The sequence below is a fragment of the Dendrobates tinctorius genome, unplaced genomic scaffold, assembly GCF_039654945.1.
Source record: "Dendrobates tinctorius isolate UK_male_01 unplaced genomic scaffold, ASM3965494v1 ptg000224l, whole genome shotgun sequence".
Taxonomy (NCBI): domain Eukaryota; kingdom Metazoa; phylum Chordata; class Amphibia; order Anura; family Dendrobatidae; genus Dendrobates; species Dendrobates tinctorius.
In genome coordinates, this window is record NW_027361891.1 from 2,323,731 (window position 1) to 2,336,609 (window position 12,879).

A 12,879-nucleotide genomic window follows, 5' to 3' on the forward strand; every position below is an offset into this window, starting at 1 on the left:
CGCCATTTTCCATGATGATGGCGCCCATGATCCGGAACTGCGGGACACCGGGAGCGACAGCGGCACTCGGTAAGCACCGAGGGGTGGTTGGGGGGGTCATCGGAGTGCGGGGGGGAGCGGAAGGAAGGCGGGGGGCAGATGATGAGAGCGGCAGCACATCGCCGCTGTCATTCAGTGGCGGGGGCCGATCGCCCATGCCAGCCGGTGTGGGGGGGTCAGGTAACTTTCTCCAGCCATGTTCAATGCTACTGCAGCATCTGCCATGGCTGGATTGTAATATTTCATCAATTTTCAATGATGAAATATTACTACCGCTCTGATTGGCTGTTTCACTTTTAACAGCCAATCAGAGCGATCATAGCCACGTGGGGGTGAAGCCACGCCCCCTGTGGTGAAGTTCAAAGCCCTTTTATCTGCGGGTCGGGTGACCTTTCAGTGACCCCGGTCACCCGACCCGCAGAGGGGCTTTAAAATCATGACGCCACATAGGCATCACTGGTCATAATGGCACAGGTTTTCATGACGCCTATGTGGCGTTATTGGTCAGGAAGGGGTTAAGGATTATGGAGGCCACTATGCTCTTAGGAACCTTGAATACTGCAGAAATTGTTTTGCAACCTTGGCCAGATTTGTGCCTTGCCACAATTCTGTCTCTGAGCTCCTTGGCCAGTTCCATTGACCTCGCGATTCTCATTTGGTCTGACATGCACTGTGAGATGTGAGGTCTTAGGCCTGTTTCACACATCAGTTTTTTGCCATCAGTCGCAATCCGTCGTTTTTAGAAAAAAACGGATCCAGCGACTGACGCTGGATCCGTTTTTTTCTCATAGACTTGTATTAGCGACGGATGGCCTCACGTTTCGTCCGTTGTTCACTGGATTCGTCAGAAATTTTGTGTCCGTCGGGCGGAGACGACGGACAAAGTAACATTTTTTGTCTCCGTCGAAAAGTCAGACAGCAACGGATCCAGCGCCGTCTGTCGTTGGCTATAATGGAAGCCTATGGGCGCAGGATCCGTCGCTATCCGCTAAATGATGGAATCCAGCGACGGATTCCGTTTTTTTAAACTGAGCATGCTCCAATTATTATTACCAGGTAAGGCAGTCGGATCCAGCAAAAAAATGGACCTGTCACATCAGTTTTTCACAATCTGCGACAAATCCATTTTTTCCAAAACTGCTGGATTGCGACTGATGGCAAAAAACTGATGTGTGAAACAGGCCTTATATAGACAGGTGTGTTCCTTTACAAATCAAGTCCTATCAGTTTAATTTAACACAGCTGGACTCCAAAGAAGGAGTAGAACCATCTCAAGGAGGATCACAAAGAAATGAACAGCAAATGACTTAAATATGAGTGTCTGAGCAAAGGGTCTGAAGACTTATGACCATGTGATATTTCAGTTTTTCTTTTTTAATAAATTTGCAAAAATTTCTACATTTATATTTTTTATCAGTCAAGATAGGGTGTAGAGTGTAAATTAATGAGGAAAAAAATGAACTTTTTTGAATTTACGAAATGGCTGCAATGAAACAAAGAGTGAAAAATTTCAAGGGGTCTGAATATTTTCCATACCCACTGTATATGGCCAATGTTGTACAGAGACTTGTTACCCCAAGTCCCAACCTACTTGATTTAGATACATGGACCAGTATGGGAGACATATGACTCTTTACTTTGTAATACATTGTTAAAACTACTTGAAAACAAAAAAAAGTTGCAAGCTAGAGCCATGACAAATGCATTCTAGCTCAGGATAAGATACATGTACAGTTCATTAATTTTGTGAAGGAGATCTTGGCACTGTATCTCATGCAGTGTTCACACTTGGTCTCTTGGACATAATTGTGCTGGAAGTCTATTGTGCATATTTTAAAATAAAAACATCTTATTACAGAAAGTAATCATTATCCATTTGTAGAAGTCATACTCTTTCCAACTTCTGCTTTTACACAAGATGTTATGTGTGCATCAATAATGTATTGAAATTTCATTGAATCCATTCTTCCCTCTACCCATGAAAAGTTCTCCATGCCATTGGCTGCAACACAACCCCACAGCATGATTGATTTATCCCCATGCTAAATGGTTGGTGAAATTCAGTGCCCTTTTTTCTCCACACATACATTTGATAATTGTGGCCAAAGAGTTCTATTTTAACCTGATCGGTCTACAGGACTTGTCTCCAAAATATATCACGCTTTTTTAGATGTTCTTTTGCATACTTTTGACGGTGAATTCTATGGTGAGGCTGCAGCAGAGGTTTTCTTCTGATGACTCTTCCATAAATGCTATATTTGTGCAGGTGTCTCTAAACAGTAAAACAATGTACCACAACTTCAGTGTCTTTTAAATCTTTCTGAAGGTCTTTTGCAGTCAAGTGGCAGTTCTGCTTTGCCTCTCTAGCAATCCTATGAGCATCTCTCACTGAAATTTTACTTGGTCTTCTAGACCTTTTCTTGACCTGTTCCTGTTAACTGCTATTTCTTAATTACATTTCAAACTACGTAAAGGGCAACTTGAAAATGTTTTGCTATCTTCTTATAGCCTTCTTCTTTTTGGGGGGCCTCCACCATTTTCATCTTCAGAGTGCTAGGCACCTGCTTAGAAGAACCCATGGCTGCTGTGTTTTGGCACAATGTTCTAAGAGCCTGGGTTTCTATAAAGCTGGGAAATTTGCATCACCCAGCCTTTCCTAACGATGATAGTGAACAAGCCATAACCCTAACAGGCTAATTAAGGTCTGAAAAGTTGGTCAAAGTTATCTGAGCACACAAATCTCTAAAGGTGGCCAAACTTTTGCATCTGCCCATTTTCCTTTTTGTAATTTTTAAAATGTAAAAAATATACATTTTAAAATACAAAGGAAATGTGTCATTTTTAACTTTAGGCCTTTTGGAGATCATTTCATCTTCAACTTGCTTAACTGTTCACAATAACAGTAATTTTGACCAGTGGTGCCCAAACTTTTACATGCCACTGTAGCATATCAATAATCTCACAGATTAGCAAATTTTTAAATTTTTTTACCACATTTATACAATCACTTTATGTCAATATTTTAAGCAGCCATATCCAAATAAGCTGGTGAAAAAAAAGTTTCACGTCTGCATACCATTTAGACAAGATGATTCAAATAACAGGAAAAAAGGGAAAGGAAAAGGTCAACTCACCCAGTCTTCAGTATATATCCATACCTTCCAAGCGCATGGAGCAGGCTAGATCACGGCGTTGTCAAAGCAAAAACATGAGGAAAAGGATCTCCAGCGCTGGATGAATGTTAAAATGCAGACATTTATTGAAAATTTTTTCTTAAAAAATTACAAAATGTACTTAAAGATACATATATGAAAAATAGCTGTACAAGTGGTATCTCAGGTGGTATGACCAATGCGTTTGGACCTCAACAGGTCTTATTCATGAAAAGACCTGTTGAGGTTGAAAGAAAATGTTTTCAATAAATGTCTGCATTTTAACATTCATCCAGAGCTGGAGATCCTTTTCCTCACATTTAGACGAAATGGGCATAATTGGAAAATTATTTATTGTTTAGCTAAAGCTTTCATGTAAAACATATTTTTAAACATTTTTGGTGGTATTATTTTCTAATCTTCTGGGCCAAAAAGTCTAAAACACTCTCCCATAAAAGTCAATAAATCCCCAGACATCAATTTCATATGGTCCAGGACCATCGGGCAAAATAGATTAGAAGAAAAATAATACGCTCAGTATATATTTCTAATGAGTAAAAATGAAACTAGACACATTTACTAATTGCACGCACCAACTAAAACGGTTATATAAACTGACATTTTCACATAAATATGTACTATTCTCCTACTTTTAACACATAGCTTAGGCTGGTTTCACATTCGCGTTAAAACGACGCTGTGCACTGCGTCATTAAGCCCCGCCCCGATCCGGCTCCCTGCCCGCCCCATCCGGGATCACCGCCTACTTTCGCATTTGCACGCATGCGATCGGCGCACCCTATCTTTAGCATAGGGTGCGCAGATCATGCGCTGCCAGTGTGAAAGTATCGTGCTGCGCACTTTTGACGGTGCGCCGTGCGTGCCGAAATGCAGCATGTTGCACTTCGGCGCTCACGGCGCACCGTCAAAAGTGCGCAGCACGCTACTTTCACACTGGCAGCGCATGATCTGCGCACCCTAAGCTAAAGATAGGGTGCGCTGATCGCATGCGTGCAAATGCGAAAGTAGGCGGTGATCCCAGATGGGGCGGGCAGGGAGCCGGATCGGGGCTTAACGACGCAGTGCGCAGCGCCGTTTTAACGCGAATGTGAAACCAGCCTTATCTGGCAGAAAGATAAACCTAGATGTGAAAATGGGCTTGACGTAAGCTAACCTCCTTGACCAGTTTTTTAGAGCCCTTACGATATGTGCACAAGGTCAGTATTTGATGCAGATTTTTCTGCTACAAAATCAAGAATGTTGGCAGGAAAAACGCTGCTTAAAATATGCATGTTTTTGCTGCGTTTTTACGTGTTTTTTTCCTCATTCATCTGAATTGGTGCAAAATAATGCAAAAAAACAATAAAAATTGGACATTCTGCAGATTTGAAAAAATGCTTTGAAATCTGTAAGGAAAAAAATGAGTAGCATGTACATGAGACTGTCAGAGGCCACAGGTTCAAAAAGCCAGATAGCATACCAGATAGCTAGATGGGGGTGTGAATCCTTTGTCTGAGCTGGCCAGGTGTCATGTTACCACAGCATGTGCTGAAGGATTTTTTATAATTCCATGCCCAATAGTATACAGATGATTGACATGGAATTATGTCTCCAATATTCTTCACAGAGGAACCACAAAAAAAATTATGTAGGGTCCCCCTATGATTAATAACCAGCAAATGCTAGGTGGACAGTTGCTGGCTGACATTAATAGCCTAGGAAGGGGCCATGGATATTGGGCCTGTCACAGACTAAAAACTTCAGCTCTCAGCTGCCCCAGAAATGACATATCCATAAGATGCGCCAATTCTGGTACGGTGGCAAGTGGGGTGATGGTATTGTGGTTTATGTCACCTTTATATTGTCAGTTGACATCAAGCCCAGAGGTTAGTAATGGAGAGGCGTCTATAGGATGCCCTCACTACTAATCCCATAGTCAAATTATTAAAAAAGTAACACCAAAGAATAAACTCCTTTATTTGAAATAATGACACAGACTCCTTTAATGAATCTAAATTTACCAAAAACAATTTTAATCACCTTAACGCCCAATCCACTGAACCCAAGTTTAAAAGAAATAAAATAATAAACAGCCATATTCCTCACCTGTCCGACAAGATTATATTCCAATTGTTTCATAATGTGTCTAGATCTGCTACATCTGGATGGCAGGCTGCACTGTTGCATGATGCGACTATACAGCGATCCAGCAGACACACTGAGCTGTGCATGCTTGCTCAGCTCAGCGCCTCGTGGTGAACTCCTTTCACTTCACTGACGTCACCGCGAGCATGAGAAAGTTTTCACACTCGTAGAAAGGTCAGCGGAGTTCAGGGCCAATTAACTCCATTCACCTCAATTACGTCAGCGCAAGTGCTGTGGGAAACGTTCTAACGGCGCTCATGCTAACGTCGATGAGTTGATCCGAAGAGCTTTTTGACAGCACCGCGAGCATGAGAACTTTCTCATGCTCGAGGTGATGTGAAAGGAGTTCATTGGATATGAACCCCGATCAATTTTAGCATGTCAACGTGAGGCGCTGAGCAAGCATGCACAGCAAGCATGCACAGCTCAGTGTCTCTGCTGGATGGCAGACTGTATAGTCGCATCTTGCAACAATTCAGCCTGCTGTCTAGATGTAGCAAAGCTAGACGCATCACAGGACAATTGGATTAATATCTTCTTGTCGGACAGGTGAAGAATATGGCTGTTTATTATTTTAATTCTTTTACAGGAGACATTGGCTTCAGTGGATTGGGCACTGCATTGAGTATACAAGTTTTTGGTAAACTTAGGTTCATTAAAGGAGTCTGTGTCTTTATTTCGAGTAAAGGATTTTATTCTGGGTGTTACCTTTTTTAACAATTTGACTATGCGATTAGTAATAGGGGCATCTTATTGTTACCTGACCATACAAAAATGACATCAACCCCAATACTATCACCCCACTTACCACCACACCAGGGCAAGTGGCAGGAGCGAGGCTAAGTGCCAGAATTATGTTATCTTATGGATGTATCTTTTCCCGGGGCAGCTGAGAGCTGATGTTTTTAGTCTGGGAAGGGGCCAATATCAATGTCCCATTCTTAAACTATTAATATCAGCCTGCAGCTTAACCTTTGCTGGTTACTAATTATAGGTGGGACCAACGTAATTTTTTTGGGAGTAACCAGGAAAGTTTAAGTACAGTGCCTTGGCGAAAGTATTCGGACCCCTGCAACTTTTCAACCTTTTCCCACATATCATGCTTCAAACATAAAGATACCAAATGTAAATTTTTGGTGAAGAATCAACAACAAGTGGACCACAATTGTGAAGTTGAATGAAATTTATTGGTTATTTGAAATTTTTGTGGAAAGTCAAAAACTGAAATGTGGGGCGTGCAATATTATTCGGCCCCTTTAACTTAATACTTTGTTGCGCCACCTCTTGCGGCAATTACAGCTGCAAGTCGCTTGGGGTATGTCTCTATCAGTTTTGTACATCGAGAGACTGAAATTCTTGCCCATTCTTCCTTGGCAAACAGCTCGAGCTCAGTGAGGTTGGATGGAGATCATTTGTGAACAGCAGTTTTCAGCTCTTTCCACATATTCTCGATTGGATTCAGGTCTGGACTTTGACTTGGCCATTCTAACACCTGGATACGGTTGTTTGTGAACCATTCCATTGTAGATTTTGCTTAATGTTGGGATCATTGTCTTGTTGGAAGACAAATCTCTGTCCCAGTCTCAGGTCTTTTGCAGACTCCAACAGGTTTTCTTCAAGAATTGTCCTGTATTTGGCTCATCCATCTTCCCATCAATTTTAACCATCTTCCGTGCTGAAGAAAAGCAGGCCCAAACCATGATGCTGCCACCACTATGTTTGACAGTTGGGATGGTGTGTTCAGGGTAATGAGCTGTGTTGCCTTTACACCAAACATATCGCTTGGCATTGTTACCAAAAAGATCGATTTTGGTTTCATCTGACCAGAGCACCTTCTTTCACATGTTTGGTGTATCTCCCAGGTGGCTTGTTGCAAACTTTAAACAACACTTTTTATGGATATCTTTGAGAAATGGCATTCTTCTTGCCACTCTTCCATAAAGACCAGATTTGTGCAGTGTACGACTGATTGTAGTCCTATGGACAGACTGTCCTACCTCAGCTGTAGATCTTTGGAGTTCATCCAGAGTGATCATGGGCCTCTTGGCTGTATCTCTGATCAGTCTTCTCCTTGTTTGAGATGAAAGTTTAGAGGGACAGCTGGGTCTTGGCAGATTTGCATTGGTATGATACTCATTCCATTTCAATATGATCGCTTGCACAGTGCTCCTTGGGATGTTTCAAATTTTGGAAATCATTTTGTATCCAAATCCAGCTTTAAACTTCTCCACAACAGTATCACGAACCTGCCTGCTGTGTTCCTTGGTCTTCATGATGCTCTCTGTGCATCCAACAGAACCCTTAGACTATCACAGAGCAGGTACATTTATACGGAGACTTTATTACACAAAAGTGGATTATATTTATCATTATTAGTCCTTTAGGACAACATTGGATCAATCAGAGATCCACAATGAACTTCTGGAGTGAGTTTGCTGCACTGAAAGTAAAGGGGCCGAATAATATTGCACACCCCACTTTTCAATTTTTGAATTTCCACAAAAATTTTAAATAACCAATACATTTTGTTCAACTTCACAATTGTGTCCCACTTGTTGTTGATTCTTCATCAAAAATTTACATTTGGTATCTTTATGTTTGAAGCATGATATGTGGGAAAAGGTTGAAAAGTTCCAGGGGGTGAATACTTTTGCAAGGCACTGTATATATATATCTTGAAGAATATTTCCTTTGAAAACTATGTGTAAATGAGATAGACAATGGCTATATGTAAAAGCGCATGGTAATATCGCATTGCAATCGGATCACATTCGCATGTAAATTGGATGTCATTGGGATCCTAGGTGTTAAAAATCAGATTGTACTCGCATGTAAAACGCAAGACACTCATCTGACTTTTCAGGAACAAAATCGGACCAATTCTAAAAACAGTAGTGGCACCCTAGCCTAAGACTATGTATAGTCCTAGTTCTAGATACTCTTTCAGCAGCAAAGACGATTTCCACAGGAGTATGTGCACAGGGTTATATTTGATCTCGCAACCCACTTTTTATTGCTCTAATAGATCTAAAATGAAGAAGGCTTTGTAAATGGTTTGTTTGCTCAACAGCGCCTTTGCTTGTCTATGGTAGTAGATAACGTGTAGATTGAACCTGGAATCATACGCTTCATCTGTACTATAAAATACTTCTTTCTAACCTTCTAAATAAATATTGTACAAGAAGGGTAGTGAAAACCGGTAAAAAAGTCATGTGGGACAATATAACAGCAGTCATATTAAATACAATCGTAGTCAATGTCCCACTACAATAAACCACCGTGGACTATAACTGACCGGTTGTAAAAATTCACATGAAGAGGGGGAGAGGGACGAATCCAAAAACAACAACCAATGGTCATAATATAAAATTGCTTTATTAAGTGGTAGGGCAAGGAACAAAATAAAACGTACTACAGTGCTGGTTAATCATTGCCAAAAGAAGGGACACAGTAGACCATGTTGCCAGTAGTACAAAAGTATTGCCATATGCCCCTTAAGAAATTTCTAATCAGGACCTAATCAGCAAGTGAATAACACAATAAAGAAGCCTATAGGGCCATCTCTAGACACAAGATGATAGATGCAAAATCCAATACAAATCGAGTAAACTAACACATACAGTATACATTGCATATTACCTGAGAAACGCAAGTGCAGGCAAACAGAGGGTCCCCGTGCCCGCCCCAACGGCCATTTTGGAACACACCTTCATCAGGGGGCACACTATTTAGCATGAACACGCAGTTTAAAAAGGGCACAAACTGGAAGGACCGCAGTCAACGCGACCGGAAGTGGTCATCCGTTACGCTGGTAATACCCACGCCATCAGGCACAGCGATTGCACGAAAGTTGTCATCTGTTACCTGGGAGATGCATAAGCCGTCCGAGCACAGCGAACGAGGAGGTTTGATGCCCAGATCACGCGGGGCCCCGCGTGACTAGACACCCTCCCAGGCGCTGGCATAGGAAGTGCTCAGAGCACCGCACAGGTGCAGAAAAGAGAGTGAAAGCAGCCACAGCATATTACAAGCGGGCAAGGTCCGTTTGTAACATGCCAGTGGCATCTTTCTTGACTACCGTGTCAAGAAATTCCACTTTCTCACTATTAAATGCATATGTCAACCGAATATTAAGATCGTTGTTGTTTAAACCAGCCAAAAAAGAAGATAAATCAATGGGGGAGCCCTGCCAGATCAAGAGGATATCATCAATGTACCGGGTCCAAAGAAGGACCCGGTGCATTGATGCCTGTTGATCCGACAGGAAGAGGTCCCTCTCCCACACAGTATTGACATATGCATTTAATAGTGAGAAGTGGAATTTCTTGACACGGTAGTCAAGAAAGATGCCACTGGCATGTTACAAATGGACATTTTCCATAAGCCTACTGCCACAAATTCACTTCTTCATGCCACCTCATGTCATCCTGCACATATTATCAGGGCGGTCCCTGTGGGACAGTTTCTCCACTTGCGGCGGATCTGTTCCTCAGACTCAGACTTTGAGAAACAGGCTAACGAACTTAAAAATCGCTTCCTAAGCCGGGTGTTGTGAGTTCATTCTCTGGTTCACCAGTTGTGAGTTCTCCTTCCAGACTCCCTCTGGTGGTAACAGGAGGTAGTGAGACTGATTTGATCGGTGGAGATCTGCCACCTGAGAATGAGGATGACGATTGGACCTCAGGAGTCTCAGATTGGATTTCAGACAGCCGACGCCCTATTCAGTTGCTGGTGATTCCTTCTGGCTTGTCAGCTCTTGGTTTTCAGCTCTGTTCCAGTCATCTAAAGCTAAGTTTTCCTGCTAATGTTCACACTTGATTTTGTTGGTCCTTTCAGTTTTTTGTGTGGTCAGCCAGCCCCGGCTGGGGGATGTGCTGAATTTCCACTCTTATTTATCAGTATTTTGCCAATTTGCTTTTTGTCCCTTGCTAGTTTGGTCTCTTTTTGCTCTGTCTCAGAATATTTCAGAGTGCTGATATAGTGGGAGAAGTCTAGTGAGTTCAGGGCTAATTTTGTTATCAGAAGTGTTGGACATTATTTTTGTAGGGTTTTTTGCAGGTTGCAGACAGTGTCTTTCCTTTCCTTTCTAGTTAGTTTGGGCCCCATCGTTTGCTCAGCCTATTTTCCTGCCTGTGTTTGTGCCTTCATCTTGTTTCACCGTCAATACATGTGTGGGGGCTAGAAATTTAAAAGACCACCTTACACGTAGCCTCTATGTAGGTGAGCCTATGACCACGTTTCTTGATACCATGGTCCCTCGGTGTGGATGTTATCCAAGTGGCCACTGCGTCGCTTGCCCCGACATGAATCGCGCCACTACCTTCTCTGACTCTAGTGGCAAGATATATAAAATTAAGAAATCCATCTCCTGTGATACATGTTATGTTATATATTATGCCACATGTCCCTGCAATCTTATTTATGTAGGCCTTACATCACGTCAGTTGAAGGTACGTGTGCGCGAGCATGTTTTGGGCATTGAGGCATCAGTCGGCCAGGTGGATGCATCCACACTGAAGACGATCCCACGTCACTTTAAGCTCTGTCATGCTAGTGACAGTAGCTTGATATGGTTTAGAGGGATCGATGCTATTGATATAAGCATACGGGGTGGTAAATTATCCACCAGATTAGCACATCTCGAATCCAGGTGGATTTGGACATTACGAACTGTGCATCTCCACGGGTTGAATGATAACCTTAGCTTTGCCCCCTTCCTCTGAAAATTGATTTGTGGAGCTCCACATGCATGCTGGTTTCATTTTTTTATTTTAATTATTGAATTAAACTTTTTAGAAACTTGTTTGAAATCTTTGGATTGGGCTTCCGGATGGACCTATTGGCATACAGATGAAGCGGAATGGCATATCTACCTCCACTATTGGCGTCGCAGGATTGAGTCTGCTTTGGTCATATAACTGAAAGGACATTGTATGTTCTATGACGACCATAGATTTGTCGTTCTATATCACTTATGTGGTACCATATTTGTTCTGCATGCCTGGATAGATTCTGTACGTTACTAGGATCTTTTCCGTCCAGCAGTAATATTTGGATAATATTATGACAGCTCTTTATAATTAATATAATTATTATACTTTTACTTTAAATATTCATATTATACTGTCACTATTATCCAGTTGCGCTGTGTCTATTTGTGTATTTATTGTCTATGATGATATATTGGTACAGTATGTATATCTTAGTTTTCTATTATTATTTATCTTTTGTCTACAAGTTCCATAATGTTAATGATTACTATCATTGTACTGCATGATCCTCCAGCTATTGTTATTGTACTGCCCCACTGGCAATATCTATCACTGGTATCCCTGCTGTATATTTGTATGATCTATTTTACAATCCTTGTACCAATGCGTTGTTAGGTATAGAATTATTACTGTGCTGCTTTATGAGCATTTTTTATCATCTGGATCTTTGCTATGTATAAGCACGATATATGTTAATATCTTTGCTCTAATATGCCGCCGATATAGATATGATGTGCACGTTCTTATATCTCCTTGCCCACTTGTAATATGCTGTGGCTGCTTTCACTCTCTTTTCTGCGCCTGCGCGGTGCTCTGAGCACTTCCTATGCCAGCGCCGCGTGATCTGGGTGTCACACCTCCTTGTTCGCTGTGCTCGGACGGCTTATGCATCTCCCAGGTAACAGATGACAACTTTCGTGCAATCGCTGTGCCTGATGGCGTGGGTATTACCAGGGTAACGGATGACCACTTCCGGTCGCGTTGACTGCGGTCCTTCCGGATTGTGCCCTTTTTAAACAAACTGCGTGTTCGTGCTAAATAGTGCGCCCCTTGACGAAGGTGTGTTCCGAAACGTTCGTTGGGGCAGGCACGGGGACCCTCTGTTTGCCTGCACTTGCGTTTCTCAGGTAATATGCAATGTATATGTGTTAGTTTACTCGATTTGTATTGGATTTTGCATCTATCAGCTTGTGTCTAGAGATGGCCCTATAGGCTTCTTTATTGTGATATTCACTTGCTGATTAGGTCCTGATTAGAAATTTCTTAAGGGGCATATGGCAATACTTTTGTACTACTGGCAACATGGTCTACTGTGTCCCTTCTTTTGGCAATGATTAACCAGCACTGTAGCACGTTTTATTTTGTTCCTTGCCCTATCACTTAATAAAGCAATTTTATATTATGACCATTGGTTGTTGTTTTTGGATTCGTCCCTCTCCCCCTCTTCATGTAAATAAATACTGGCAAGATGAAGAGGATGGATGGACAGTAGTAGGATGGTATAAAAAGTAGAGCTAAATAGAAGCTAAACAAGATTTACTGCATAATTTGTTATACATAATGATTTGTCTCTAAAATGAAAACACATTCTTAAAAGATCTCTGATCAAATCAAATATTCTCATTATATCGTTCTTTTTTACAATGGTTTAGAGGAAACCTGTCTGCCAGCCAATCAATAGCTAATCCAAAAAAGGTGGTAATGGGCCAGTAAAGACTGTACATTTCCCTTCTGCTCTTGTGTACTGAGTTTAGCTCAGGAAGAAGTCATGT

At 41.7% G+C, this 12,879-nt stretch overlaps 1 protein-coding gene across 1 annotated transcript in view; it reads right to left on the minus strand.

Moving 5' to 3' along the window:
- MSRB3 (methionine sulfoxide reductase B3) overlaps window positions 1-12,879 on the minus strand; it is a 331,564-nt gene that overhangs the window by 138,693 nt on the left and 179,992 nt on the right. The gene's annotated exons all lie outside the window — the stretch shown is intronic.